Genomic DNA, 13,846 nt, shown 5'->3' with positions numbered 1-13,846 from the left:
TTGTAGTCAAACCATTTTCAAAAATCAACAAGTACATTTTTTCTGGATTATAATTGAAGTAGTCACAGGTGGTGCAGAGGTTTGAACAGCACTGATGGAAGCCCAGGAGCAAATTGTCTCAATTTGCTTGTGTTAACAACAGTGCATGATGTCAGGAAACCCAGTCAAATTCCAAAATGCTTTGAAATGGTTGATGCTCCATAATCATTAGATCAAATTGCTGATTTGCTGGAATTGCTTATTTGTTAGTGAACTCAGTGTTTTACTCTGCATAAAGTTAGCAAGTTCTGTTGAAGTTGAGCAAAATTGAATTTTTTTTTTCTGATTCTTGTGCCACTTTATGCTGTGTAGTAATGTAGCATGACAGTGGTCCCATTTATTTTTCTTTCAAACAGAGAGCTTCCATTCAATTTTTTTTTAAGCATTTCCTTACTCAGCCATGAAGTGAGAACTCACCCAAGGAATATATTTGGTGTCTTCACTGACTTTGTTTTTAAACTAAAGTCCTCTTTATTCCTAGGTAAATGTTGAAACCGAACATTCGCTAACATCATTTAATGGGCTTACGAGAACAGAGTACTTTTAAAAATTACATTTAAGTTGAGTAACGTTTGGAAGATAATGGTCTTTTTTTGTTATTGAGGACTTGTGGGTGGGGCATTTTCTTTTTTTTTTGTCCTAAGAGTTTGTAGGAATTTTCTATCAAAGCTACATTGGCTTGAGAATTGGAGTTCCAATGTAAGTGTTTCAGTTACTTAATTGCCATTGCCTTCCATTGGGTTTTGATTGAAACTTTATGCAGAGCAGTCCATAAGACTGACTTAATGTGAACCATTCTATTCTTATCTAGCTCCAAGAAGAAATTATATTGCTTAATCCATCTAAATATTGACTGCGTAGTGGTTTGAATGGGTGTATCATTCACTTCTACTGAAGAAGCATCAATCAACTAACCATCGTTAAAAGATGACCCAAGATTTTATTGATTTTGTATCAAATTTAATATGTCAATTAATTGGTTGTTCCCTTAAAATCAAAGTTTGTATGGTTCTCTGCATTCTGTAAAAAAAAAAGTTCAGTAAACTACTGAGCAAAATGGCATATTCTGATACTTAAGTTTATAAGAATGGCTCGATATCAGTGACACAAGGGCAAACCTGCCCATTAGCGTGTGCCTCATTCAGTTTTAATGAGGTCTGTCCCCTGTACATTTCCAGTAAATTTCAACTGAAATGTTCAACAACTTTCAGACTTCTGGACGCAATTTTAGGAGAGATTAAAGTCCTCCTCGAAAATTACTTGTTTTATACCAGAAAAACTGGAAAACCACTTTGGATGTAGCAATTTTATGCAAATAACTAAATGCATTAGGAAACTATGGACAACAGTAAATGACTTGTGCCAAAGCACACTTTTACAGTGGTTTGTAACGCTTGGACAATTGGAAAGTGGAGGGTGCAGCAATTGTTTTACCCATCTTTTTATTGCTTTTTTTGGTATGTAGCTCTTCTACTGTGTTCTTTCCTAGAACCTCGGTTAAGGAGAGTTTATTTATCGTCTACATTAGATTTGAATCATTTACCTGCATTTAACACTGTGTATAACAATTGTATATTTAATGTTTTGCTTCTTGGAAGCCAAATGTAATTATGTCAGGTTGTACACCTAATGTATTACCTCTTGTTTTCTTGAAATGTTTAAAATAAAATATTCAAAATAAAATGAATGGCTCCAATCACATTTGTTTCTTAGAGTGTAAGTTTTGCTTAGACCAAGGAAAGCTTTTTTAAAATTAGTGTACCCCCTAAGCACTGCACATAACCCAAATTTCCTTCACACAGCTCAAATTGACCCCTTTAAATTACCACATTGCCAGAAGATGTAAATGGCAGAAAATAAATAATCAGATTATGCATCCAATAAAATTCCAATTCTAAGCCCAAGTTTATACATCACAACACTTTTGTTTTAGCCATTTCCTTCATGATTAAGTAAAAAAAAACAAATTTGAGTTGACATCTGTTGCTGATGTGTAAGAATTATAAATCCAACCCCTAAAGAAATCCTTTAGTTTGTTATTTGGGTATTGTTTCAGTTCTGAGAGTATTGCATTTTAACAAATTCTGTAATTGAAGTGAGCTGCTAAACTTTGGCCCTTATCATTCACACTTCCCTTGAAAATCTTAGTTACATCAGGAAGATAAGTTCCATTAGTTGTCTGTATGAACAATTCAGCCTTAAACTCGCCTTACCACTTAATGTGGGAGTGCTGGCATTGGACTGGGGTGGACAAAGTTAAAAATAACAACACCAGATTATAGTCCAACAGGTTTATTTGAAAGTACAAGCTTTCAGAGTGCTGTTCCTTTGTCAGGTAGCTAGCAGGGGATTCCGAGTGTGTGTGGCAACTCAACAATCACCAGGCAGAAGTGATCCCTCCCAGTCAGGGAACATTTCAGCAATCCAGGACATTAAGGCTCAGACCTTCAGGTGACCATCCTCCAAGGCAGACTTCGAGACAGGAAGCAACATAAGGTGGCTGAGCAGAAACTGATAGCCAAGTTTGGTACTCCTGGGACGGTCTCAATCTGGATCTTGGGTTGATGTCACACAACAGGTGACACCACTGCACTACATACGCTCACACTTGGACAAGCGTGTGTGTGCATGCACACTCCTGCAGACCCTCATACACGAGCTCTCATCTGCTCACACATTGATATTCCCCCCCCCCCCCCCCCCACCACCGCATGTGCACACACACACCGTCTCACCCACATACACAGCCTCTCACAGACTTATACCCCATTACACTCGCACAGACACTTTCCCCTGCACACGCACAAGTTTGTAGGGTGAATTTGTACTTGCAGAATTACATTTTATTTTGCTCAAAAACTGCATAGATCCATGTAAAATTCAGTAAATCCAGCTTTAGAAATAGCATCAGTCTGACCTAACATTTGGACACAGACTTCAACTTCACACCTTCGATGCATTATCCAAGCTTTTGACAAGAAGTGCCACCACAGCTATCTTGAGAATGTAACTAAAGTGCTGAGGGATTTACATACGAAGTAACTGCAACTAACATAATTACTCTAAAACATAAAAGGCTCAAACTAAATTTGTTTAATATTGCATTCCATTGAAATCTCAATCCTGTTGCTGTAAATTCTGTCATATAATTCTGCTCCACAACTACCTGATGAAGAAGCAGCGCTTTGAAAGCTTGTGCCTCCAAATAAACCTGTTGAACTATAACCTGCTGTGTGCTTTTTAACTTTGTCCACCCTAGTGCAACACCAGCACCTCCAAATCCGTAAAATTAAAATACTCATAACACTCAAATTTGCCTCAATGACTTTCCTCATTCCTGAAGAAGGGCTTATGCCTGAAACGTCAATTCTCCTGTTCCTTGGATGCTGCCTGACCTGCTGCGCTTTTCCAGCAACACATTTTCAGCTCAATGGTTCTTAATCAGATAACTAATACTAGGCATTAAATGTATTGCTCTAACAAAGAGATTAATTTATTAATAATTCAGTAGCTTTAGCAAAGTTAAGCAGCAAGGCAACCTAATTTATGTCCATGATTTAAATCCAATTTTCTTTGATTCTAGCCCCTACTTAAACAAACACCAGTGAGGGATATAATGAAAAGAGAAAAAGAATATATAACTGGCATTCACTTAAGCAGTTTCCACCATCTATAATATCTACAACATTGTATCGTGCTTAGTTTCTAAAGACACGGATATATACAAATAAGTTCCAATAGGCTCTGAGGAGTATTCATTCCATGCTTAACAGAGATTATATTCTCCAAGCTTTCAATAAATTGATAATGGGTGGATACTCCAGGAGCAATCAAACCTCTGAACTGTAGCTTTTGTAGCCACTACCTTTCTGACTAAAACTTTTCAAGACATTGTTCAAACTTTATTTTTTTATTTGTTATTTCCCTATAAGGCCCTAATTAACATTTGAATGTTAGAGTTCTGAGAGAGGTGGCTGAGGAAATAGAGAAGGCATTGGTTGAGATCTTTCAAAAGTCACTGAAGTCAGGGAAGGTCCCGGATGATTGAAGATGGCTGTTGTAACCCCCTTGTTCAAGAAAGGATCAAGGCAAAAGATGGAAAATTATAGGCCAATTAGCCTAACCTCAGTTGTTGGTAAAATTCTAGAATCCATCATTAAGAATGAGGTTTCTAAATTCTTGGGAGAGCAGAGTCTGATTAGAACAAGTCAACATGGATTTAGTAAGGGCAGGTCGTGTCTGACAAACCTGTTGGAATTCTTTGAAGAGGTGACAAGTAGGTTAGACCAGGGAAACCCGGTGGATGTGGTCTATCTAGACTTCCAAAAGGCCTTTGATAAGGTGTCACACGGGAGGCTGCTGAGCAAGGTGAGGGCCCATGGTGTTCGAGGTGAGCTATTGGTATGGATTGAAGATTGGCTGTCTGACAGAAGGCAGAGAGTTGGGATAAAAGGTTCTTTTTCAGAATGGCAGCCAGTGACAAGCGGTGTCCCGCAGGGTTCAGTGTTGGGGCCGCAGCTGTTCAAATTATATATTAATGATGTGGATGAAGGGACTGGGGGCATTCTAGCGAAGTTTGCCGATGATACGAAGTTAGGTGGACAGGCAGGTAGTACTGAGGAAGTGGGGAGGCTGCAGAAGGATCTAGACAGTTTGGGAGAGTGGTCCAGGAAATGGCTGATGGAATTCAACGTGAGCAAATGCGAGGTCTTGCACTTTGGAAAAAAGAATAAAAGTATAGACTACTTTCTAAACGGTGAGAAAATTCGTAAAGCCAAAGTACAAAGGGATCTGGGAGTGCTAGTCGAGGATTCTCTAAAGGTAAACATGCAGGTTGAGTCCGTGATTAAGAAAGCGAATGCAATGTTGTCATTTATCTCAAGAGGGTTGGAATATAAAAGCATCGTTGTGCTACTGAGACTTTATAAAGCTCTGGTTAGGCCCTATTTGGAGTACTGTGTCCAGTTTTGGTCCCCACACCTCAGGAAGGACATACTGGCACTGGAACGTGTCCAGCGGAGATTCATACGGATGATCCCTGGAATGGTTGGTCTAACATATGAGGAACAGCTGAGGATCCTGGGATTGTATTCATTGGAGTTAGAAGATTGAGGGGAGACTTAATAGAAACTTACAAGATAATACATGGCTTGGAAAGGGTGGACGCGAGGAAATTGTTTCCATTAGGTGAGGAGACTAGGACCCGTGGACACAGCCTTAGAATTAGAGGGGGTCAATTCAGAACAGAAATGCTGAGACATTTCTTCAGCCAGAGAGAGGTGGGCCTGTGGAATTCATTGCCGCAGAGTGCAGTGGAGGCTGGGACGCTAAATGTCTTCAAGGCAGAGCTTGATAGATTCTTGATGTCACAAGGAATTAAGGGCTACGGGGAGAATGCTGGTAAGTGGAGTTGAAATGCCCATCAGCCATGATTGAATGGCGGAGTGGACTCGATGGGCCGAATGGCCTTACTTCCACTCCTATGTCTTATCGTCTTAAATGTCTGTCATTTGATCATATATGAGAACAATGTATTACCGGAACTAAAATATCTAGAGTATTCTTTGAACAAGAATAACCATGCAATTAACTTCCAGGCCTGGCCTCATAAGCAAATATCAATGTGCTACTTTCCTCTCTTTGAACAAAGCAAGGTACTACTTGAAATAATTCCAGCAGTAGCCGGTATCTCATCCCCATGTCATCCTTTATTTAGATGTGGAGAGTCCTTGACACTGGCCCAGCTTACTCAAAGCTGGTTTTCAGAATGAACAGATCTTCTGACACTCCTGTGTCAGTCCAGGTTCTCAGATTGGGGCTGTTAATCTGGCCCAATCAGAAAACTCATTTTATGAGGGCCACCTGGCTGACCTCAATCACTACATTCTTCCGCCATACGTTTGAGGACAAGAGATTTTTTTTTAGTTCCAGGTCAGGTTGATACAACTCCGCCTCTGAACCAGCAGTTTGTAACACTGTAGCCCTCTTCTTGTATTTGGGGCATCTCAGTAGAAATTCGTTCTCTTCAGATGGCAAAGGCATCGAGTGGTGACATCGAAATGTCCATGTCACATTTTGAGGTATCTTCAATGCCTGACAGAGAGGGAAAAACCACTGGTTCTGGAAAGATAGTTGAGGAGCTGGGCACATTTTGTTCCCATACCATTGCATGTTTGCAGCTTTCATATGGTCCACGTGCTTGTTCAGGATCATCACCGACCCAAACTTTATACATCACCAGACCTGACCTCACGTCAACAATGGCTCTTACCCATGCAGGGCCATTCCCCACTGTTCCCACAACAAACATCGTCCCATGAAGTAAACTGTCTCTCTCGCTTAGAGGTGTCTTGTGTCCGACATTGGCATTCATAATGCTGTTTCACATTCCCACTCCCGTCACTGCCCCCAGGCTTGGGAAGATCAGATTTAAGCTGGTGCAGAGTCTTCTCCTAGTTCGAACTCTGCTGGAACTAACCCTGTATTTGCATGAGGGGGTGATCCTTTAATCAAATGGGAACCGGGACAATTGGGTATCTAGTGAAGCTGTAAGCTGCTTCTTTAAGACTGCCATCAAAGGTTAGACTGCTCTTTCTGCAAGACCATTGGATGTCCTTATATGATGAATACCATTTGACTTTAGGAAATACTCAAATTCCCTGCTGTTAAACAATAGTCCATTAGCTGTATTATGGATTTGAAGGCATGCACTATACGTTTAAGAGAAAGTGAATGCTGTTTGCACTGAGAGCTTGCAGGCACCTGTCATGTGACTGACTAGCAGTCTCAGAGTGTACTGGAAAATTGAAAATATGTAATATTTGGGTGGGAAACAAATACCTGAGTTTTGGTTGCTATTTTGATAGCCATTTGAATTTAACCAATCAGTTTAAAATATGCCCCAGGATACCAAAACCCAATTGATTTTAAATTTACTGTTTTGCCAGCATCGAACAATGAGACGATCAATGTTTGGGGTATAAGGAAGCAGATATTTTGAAAGTTAGAGTGAGACCAGCTGCCATCAATAGAGTAACTTCCAGCAAAACACACTCTATCAAAGGTATATTTTTCATATGAAACATCTTTGCAGTAAAAGACCGAAGGCAACCCAGGGAGATCTAAGCCAGAGGAAAACAGACACCAGAGACAACAGCCACTATGTGGTTTTGAAATTAAGTTGATGTAATTTTACTATGGGTGGTTATTGTTATAGAGTTGGAGGCAGATAACAAACAGGTAAGAGAAAGGAGGCTTAGTGTTATAAATAGTTGTTGTTTAATATTCACTTTTAGAGTTAAAGAATAAATTGATGTTTTTTCCTTTAAATGGTGGAATTTGGGAGTTCTCTGTCACACATCCTTCAACAGATTACAAGGCTAGGTAAGGTTTTCTAGGTGTTTGGTTTAATTAGAAAAAGGGTTTGTAACCAACACTTCCAGAAGTCTGTGTTTTGCAAAAGATGCACACAGTTTTTCATCATCATCCACTTTGAAAAATGAGATCTATGCATGACCAGCCACTTTGAGTGGGTGTCCACAATATCTAAGAACATTGAGCCAATGAAAAGACCTGTATCGTTGATGTATGACAGAGTCCAGTCCCTAGGCAAAAGTGAGTACTACAGATGCTAAAGATTAGAGTCAAGAGTGTGGTGCTGGAAAAAGCACAGCAGGTCAGACAGCATCTGTGGAGCTGGAAAATTGATGGTTCCTGATGAAGGGCTTTTGCCTGAAATATTGATTTTCCTGCTTCTCAGATGCTGCCTGCCTCAGAACCTGCTGTGCTTTTCCAGCACCACACTTTTGGCTCGAGTCCAGTCCCTGGCCATTCCCACAAATCTGGGGAAGCCGCTAATAGTAATTTTTGTCCTTGTTGGCACTCTGGGCACTGCCCCACCTACACAGCGACGTCTGTGTCAAATCCTGGCTATCACACATAACTTCTTAACAACGTATCCATTTTGGAAACTCCTGGATGACCCTGATGGAGTTCATCCAGTATCACACGGTGATCTTTGCTTAGGACAATCACTCTTGCTCTCCATAGTAATAATATGCCATCCCCTACTGTGTTTCTGCCAGTGGAAAGTGCTCAATACATTCGTGTTTAGCATTTGATCTCCAGGATGGTGTTTCAAATTGTAATTATATGCATTTCATATTTCATAAAGCACACTTAGTATTAAAGCACATCATTGAATTTGGCCTGAAACGAGCAGGGGATTGTGGTATTGGTGAAACTTCCTGGCTCCAAATATGACCACCAAACTTTCTTTCTCTATCTGGGCATTTTTATATTTTGCATTAGCCAAAGTCCTGAATGCATATGCTATTGGGCATCCTCTCCATTGGGCCACCTATAAGTATTAACTACCCTGATGGTGTATAGGGAGGTATACCATGTCAGTACCATGTCTTGCTTGGGATCATATTGTGCCAACACCTTAGAGGATGATTACTATTTTTTCACTTCCCTGAAAGCTATGGCTATGCACCCATTTACAAGGCTGACCATTTTTTAGGAGTTGATGCTAGGGTGCCAGGATGGAGGCCAGATTATGTATGAACTTTCCGTAGTAACTCACCATTCGAAGGAAAGACCTGAATTCCAGTACAGACATGGGGTCTGGGGCACCTCTCATCACCCTTACTTGATCTTCGAAAGAGTGTAACCTGGTTTTGTTGACTCTGTAGCCAAAGTAGGCCACTTGAGGTGTCTAGAACACACATTTTTCCCTTTGAGTGCGTATGCCCCCTTGGAGGAACAACTAAGGACTATGTCCAAGATCTGTGAGTGCTCCTTATTGATCTTTCCTGTTGTTAGTACATCATCTCAATAAATGGTGACCTGGGGTAGACCTTGGAAAATGTTCTCTGTTATCTACTGAAAGATTGCACTGGCTGATGATACCCCAAATGGCAGTCTCATATTTTGGTACAAACCTTTATGGGAACTAATTGTAGCATACCTCTGTGAATCCCCATCTAACTGCAACTGCAGGTACACATGGCTCATGACTAGCTTCATGAAGGACAACCCCCCTGCCAGCTTTGCATATAAGTCCTCAATGCGAGTGATTGGGTATTTATCTAGCTGCAAAAGGTGGTTTACTGTTTGTTTAAAATCCCCATAAAGGCAAACCGTTTGTCTTCACAGTGACACGACTGGAGCTGTGCATTCTGCGAGCTGGACTAGTTTGGTGATTCCTTCACTTTCAAGCCTTCTGATTTCTGCCTCTACTTTTAAGGCAAATGGCAGTGAGCAGCCCTTGCAGAATTGTAGAATTCCCTCCTGGTCCAGGAGGTCTTGGCTCCTTTGATTATCTCTAGACCTTTCTGAAAAACATTCTGGGTATTTAATTAGGACTTCACACAGGCAGCAATTTCTTAATTGAAAAATGTTGAGCCAATCCGGTGAATCTTTTTCAACTAATTTTGTCCCATCAAACTTGGGCTTGAGTCTTTCATTACAATCAGTGATAATGGAATCAGCTGCTTCTCAAAAGAGTTCAGCATCGAAGTTGTGCCATTAATCTGTAAAGGTTCCCCGATATCGGCCTTAGTCTAGTCAAGGTCTTATACAAACTTAAGGGTTGGAGTCCAGAGCAAATTTTGTCAAAGATTGGTTCTGCGATCACTGCAACTGTCACACTGGTATCAATGTCCATTAGAACATTTATTTTGTTTGGTCCTGACTTGGATCTCACTAAATGATTTACCTGTTCCAAACCAGATGTAGGTGGACTTTCAAGAGTGTATACTCACCTGGCCTATGAGTTCTCTTCCTCCATTTAGGTCTAGTGGGACTCTTGCTGTTTCAGATCCACATAATGGCAGCAACTACAATGGCTTACCAGCCCGGATCCTGAAGAAACCTTTTAACTATTTGGCTGAGGCTTGGCTTTGTTTTGGGATTTTGCTGTGGGCTGACCTATAGTCCCTCTGTTCAAGATATGTCCTGAGAGAGGCTATGCAATTATAGAATCATGGAGTCATAGAGATGTACAGCATGGAAACAGACTCTTCAGTCCAACTCGTCCATGTCAACCAGATATCCCAACTTAATCTACTCCATTTGCCAGCAACCGGCCCATATCCCTCTAAACACTTCCTATTCATATAGCTGTCCAGATGCCTTTTAAATGTTGCAATCATATCATCCTCCACCACTTCCTCTGGCAGCTCATTCCATACACGCACTACCCTCTGCATGAGAAAGTTGCCCCTTAGGTCCCTTTAATATCTTTCCCATCTCACCCTAAACCTATGCTCTGTAGTTCTAGACTCCCCCAACCCAGGGAAAAGACTTTCTCTATTTGTCTATCCACGCCCCTCATGATGTTATAAACCTCTATAAGTCACCCCTCAGCCTCCGATGCTCCTGCCTTCACTCAAGTGATGTTCTCCAAGCTCAGTCAGACTGGCCAGGCTGTCCACTTCCATCGGAATGCCCTGCAAACTCCTAAGCTCCACTTGCTGCATTTTCCAGTGATAAAGCCAATTGTTGTGTCTGTTTGAAGTTCAGCTGGGCTTCAGCCAGTAGGTGCGTCTCCATGGTTACATCACTAATCACACATAGCAAATGGTTTCTCAGCATCCCACTCCTGTTGCCACTGAAATAATACCAGAGGCCAGCATCATAGCAACAAGTCATCCTTTTCTTATACATGGAGATCCCTTGTCACTGATCCAGTTCACTCAGAGCCAGCTCTCAGAATAAACAGAGCCTCTGACAATCCTTTTTATATCTATCAGCCAGCGCTCACTAATTGGCAGGGTTAACAGCCCCAGTCAGGGAACTCATAGTCTATGATATCCACCTGGCTGACCTTGTTACAATCACTACATTGGTCACAGTCCAAAGTTTCACCTCATATCAGCTCATAGTTCATAGCTCCAGACCAAAAATAACTTCTAAAAAATATAATGAAGGTCTCAACATTGCTTTCAGTCAAGATAAACAGTATGTTACTAATTTGGTGTGGGCAATTTAATCTATTTTGTTAAATTTATTGGTATGATCATAGACAGGAGAAAGTGAGGTCTGCAGATGCTGGAGATCAGAGCTGAAAATGTGTTGCTGGAAAAGCGCAGCAGGTCAGGCAGCATCCAAAGAACAAGAGATTCGACATCTCTGGCATAAGCCCTTCTTCAGGAATCCACTGATTTCAGGAATTCCTGAAGAAGGGCTTACGCCCGAAACGCATGATCATAGACAGAAACAGTAAGACACAGTAAATGCAGCCAATGCCTAGATTTACAAAATTTGTCAATGTATTTTATTCGAAAATAAGAAGTGTCCTCGATTCTGCTTCTTAGAAACAGCTTCAGAGTTTGAAATTTTGAGGAGAGGATCTGCAAGAAATTATTGTATGAAGCGTTGAAGAGATACAACCCTCAAGACTTTGTTGGGATAAAGGTATCCTTTTGAAAATCAAATAATGTATCTAGGAAGTTGAGAGATCACCATTTTAACATGAATGGAAAATGTGTGAGTTGAGGTTTTGAGTAGACATTCTGTTTTGATAGCTGTCAGCAATTGGAAAAGATCTGCCACTTTCACCTGGAATTTTCACCTCCCTGGAGGTGGCAAGTTACCCACTTGTTATCTCATTAAATTTCTGGGTGAGAACATCCATGGGTGACCTTCAAGTGGTCAATTAACAACCTCAATAATTGCCACATCCTGATTATTTACTTTCCCAGTGGGTGACAAGCAATGGTTAGTTTCTTAACATGGAAACCTGAGCGAACTGATTGCTGGATTGCAATCGAGACTCCAATTTCCCCATTTTGGGGAAAAGCAAATGCACAGATGGCCATCAATGGAGTGGACTCTTAAATCCTTGCTCTGACCCCTCTGACCTCATCTCCCTGTAAACCCAATCCAATGAGAAGAGTTGGATGCCCAAGGCATAGGATTGGGCCAGCATAGCCAGGGGAGTCAGGACACCAGTGCTGAGAACTTCAATTGGCTGAGAATTGTGTCTTTGCACTGTCAGTCAGCTCTTCATGATCTGATTGGTGCATGATTGTTTGGGCTTTCTTGGTGATGAGATTGTTGTGCCAGTTGCTAAACACACACACGCTCCTCTTTGTAAAAAAGATAAAGAAAATTGCATCCCTCATTTTTAACAGACTTACAATCTGCTTAAACAGTGGTGAACTGGGACTTTTGAGTCAGAAATTTCCTGTTGTAATCATTATACTTTGCTGAAGTAGTTTTTTGACTCCATTTAGAGTTATACGGTCATAGAGATGTACAGCACGGAAACAAACCCTTCGGTGCCCTGTTCATGCCAACCAAATATCCCAACCCAATCTAGTCCCACCTGCCAGCACCTGGCCCATATCCCTCCAAACCTTTCCTATTCTTACACCCATCCAAATGCCTCTTAAATGTTGCAATTGTACCAGCCTCCACCACTTCCTCTGGCAGTTCATTCCATACACGCACTACCCTCTGCATGAGAAAGTTGCCCCTTAGGTCCCTTTAATATCTTTCCCATCTCACCCTAAACCTATGCTCTGTAGTTCTAGACTCCCCCAACCCAGGGAAAAGACTTTCTCTATTTGTCTATCCACGCCCCTCATGATGTTATAAACCTCTATAAGTCACCCCTCAGCCTCCGATGCTCCTGCCTTCACTCAAGTGATGTTCTCCAAGCTCAGTCAGACTGGCCAGGCTGTCCACTTCCATCGGAATGCCCTGCAAACTCCTAAGCTCCACTTGCTGCATTTTCCAGTGATAAAGCCAATTGTTGTGTCTGTTTGAAGTTCAGCTGGGCTTCAGCCAGTAGGTGCGTCTCCATGGTTACATCACTAATCACACATAGCAAATGGTTTCTCAGCATCCCACTCCTGTTGCCACTGAAATAATACCAGAGGCCAGCATCATAGCAACAAGTCATCCTTTTCTTATACATGGAGATCCCTTGTCACTGATCCAGTTCACTCAGAGCCAGCTCTCAGAATAAACAGAGCCTCTGACAATCCTTTTTATATCTATCAGCCAGCGCTCACTAATTGGCAGGGTTAACAGCCCCAGTCAGGGAACTCATAGTCTATGATATCCACCTGGCTGACCTTGTTACAATCACTACATTGGTCACAGTCCAAAGTTTCACCTCATATCAGCTCATAGTTCATAGCTCCAGACCAAAAATAACTTCTAAAAAATATAATGAAGGTCTCAACATTGCTTTCAGTCAAGATAAACAGTATGTTACTAATTTGGTGTGGGCAATTTAATCTATTTTGTTAAATTTATTGGTATGATCATAGACAGGAGAAAGTGAGGTCTGCAGATGCTGGAGATCAGAGCTGAAAATGTGTTGCTGGAAAAGCGCAGCAGGTCAGGCAGCATCCAAAGAACAAGAGATTCGACATCTCTGGCATAAGCCCTTCTTCAGGAATCCACTGATTTCAGGAATTCCTGAAGAAGGGCTTACGCCCGAAACGCATGATCATAGACAGAAACAGTAAGACACAGTAAATGCAGCCAATGCCTAGATTTACAAAATTTGTCAATGTATTTTATTCGAAAATAAGAAGTGTCCTCGATTCTGCTTCTTAGAAACAGCTTCAGAGTTTGAAATTTTGAGGAGAGGATCTGCAAGAAATTATTGTATGAAGCGTTGAAGAGATACAACCCTCAAGACTTTGTTGGGATAAAGGTATCCTTTTGAAAATCAAATAATGTATCTAGGAAGTTGAGAGATCACCATTTTAACATGAATGGAAAATGTGTGAGTTGAGGTTTTGAGTAGACATTCTGTTTTGATAGCTGTCAGCAATTGGAAAAG

Source organism: Hemiscyllium ocellatum, chromosome 10 (genome assembly GCF_020745735.1).
Source record: "Hemiscyllium ocellatum isolate sHemOce1 chromosome 10, sHemOce1.pat.X.cur, whole genome shotgun sequence".
Taxonomy (NCBI): Eukaryota; Metazoa; Chordata; class Chondrichthyes; order Orectolobiformes; family Hemiscylliidae; genus Hemiscyllium; species Hemiscyllium ocellatum.
This window is presented reverse-complemented; position numbering follows the sequence as displayed.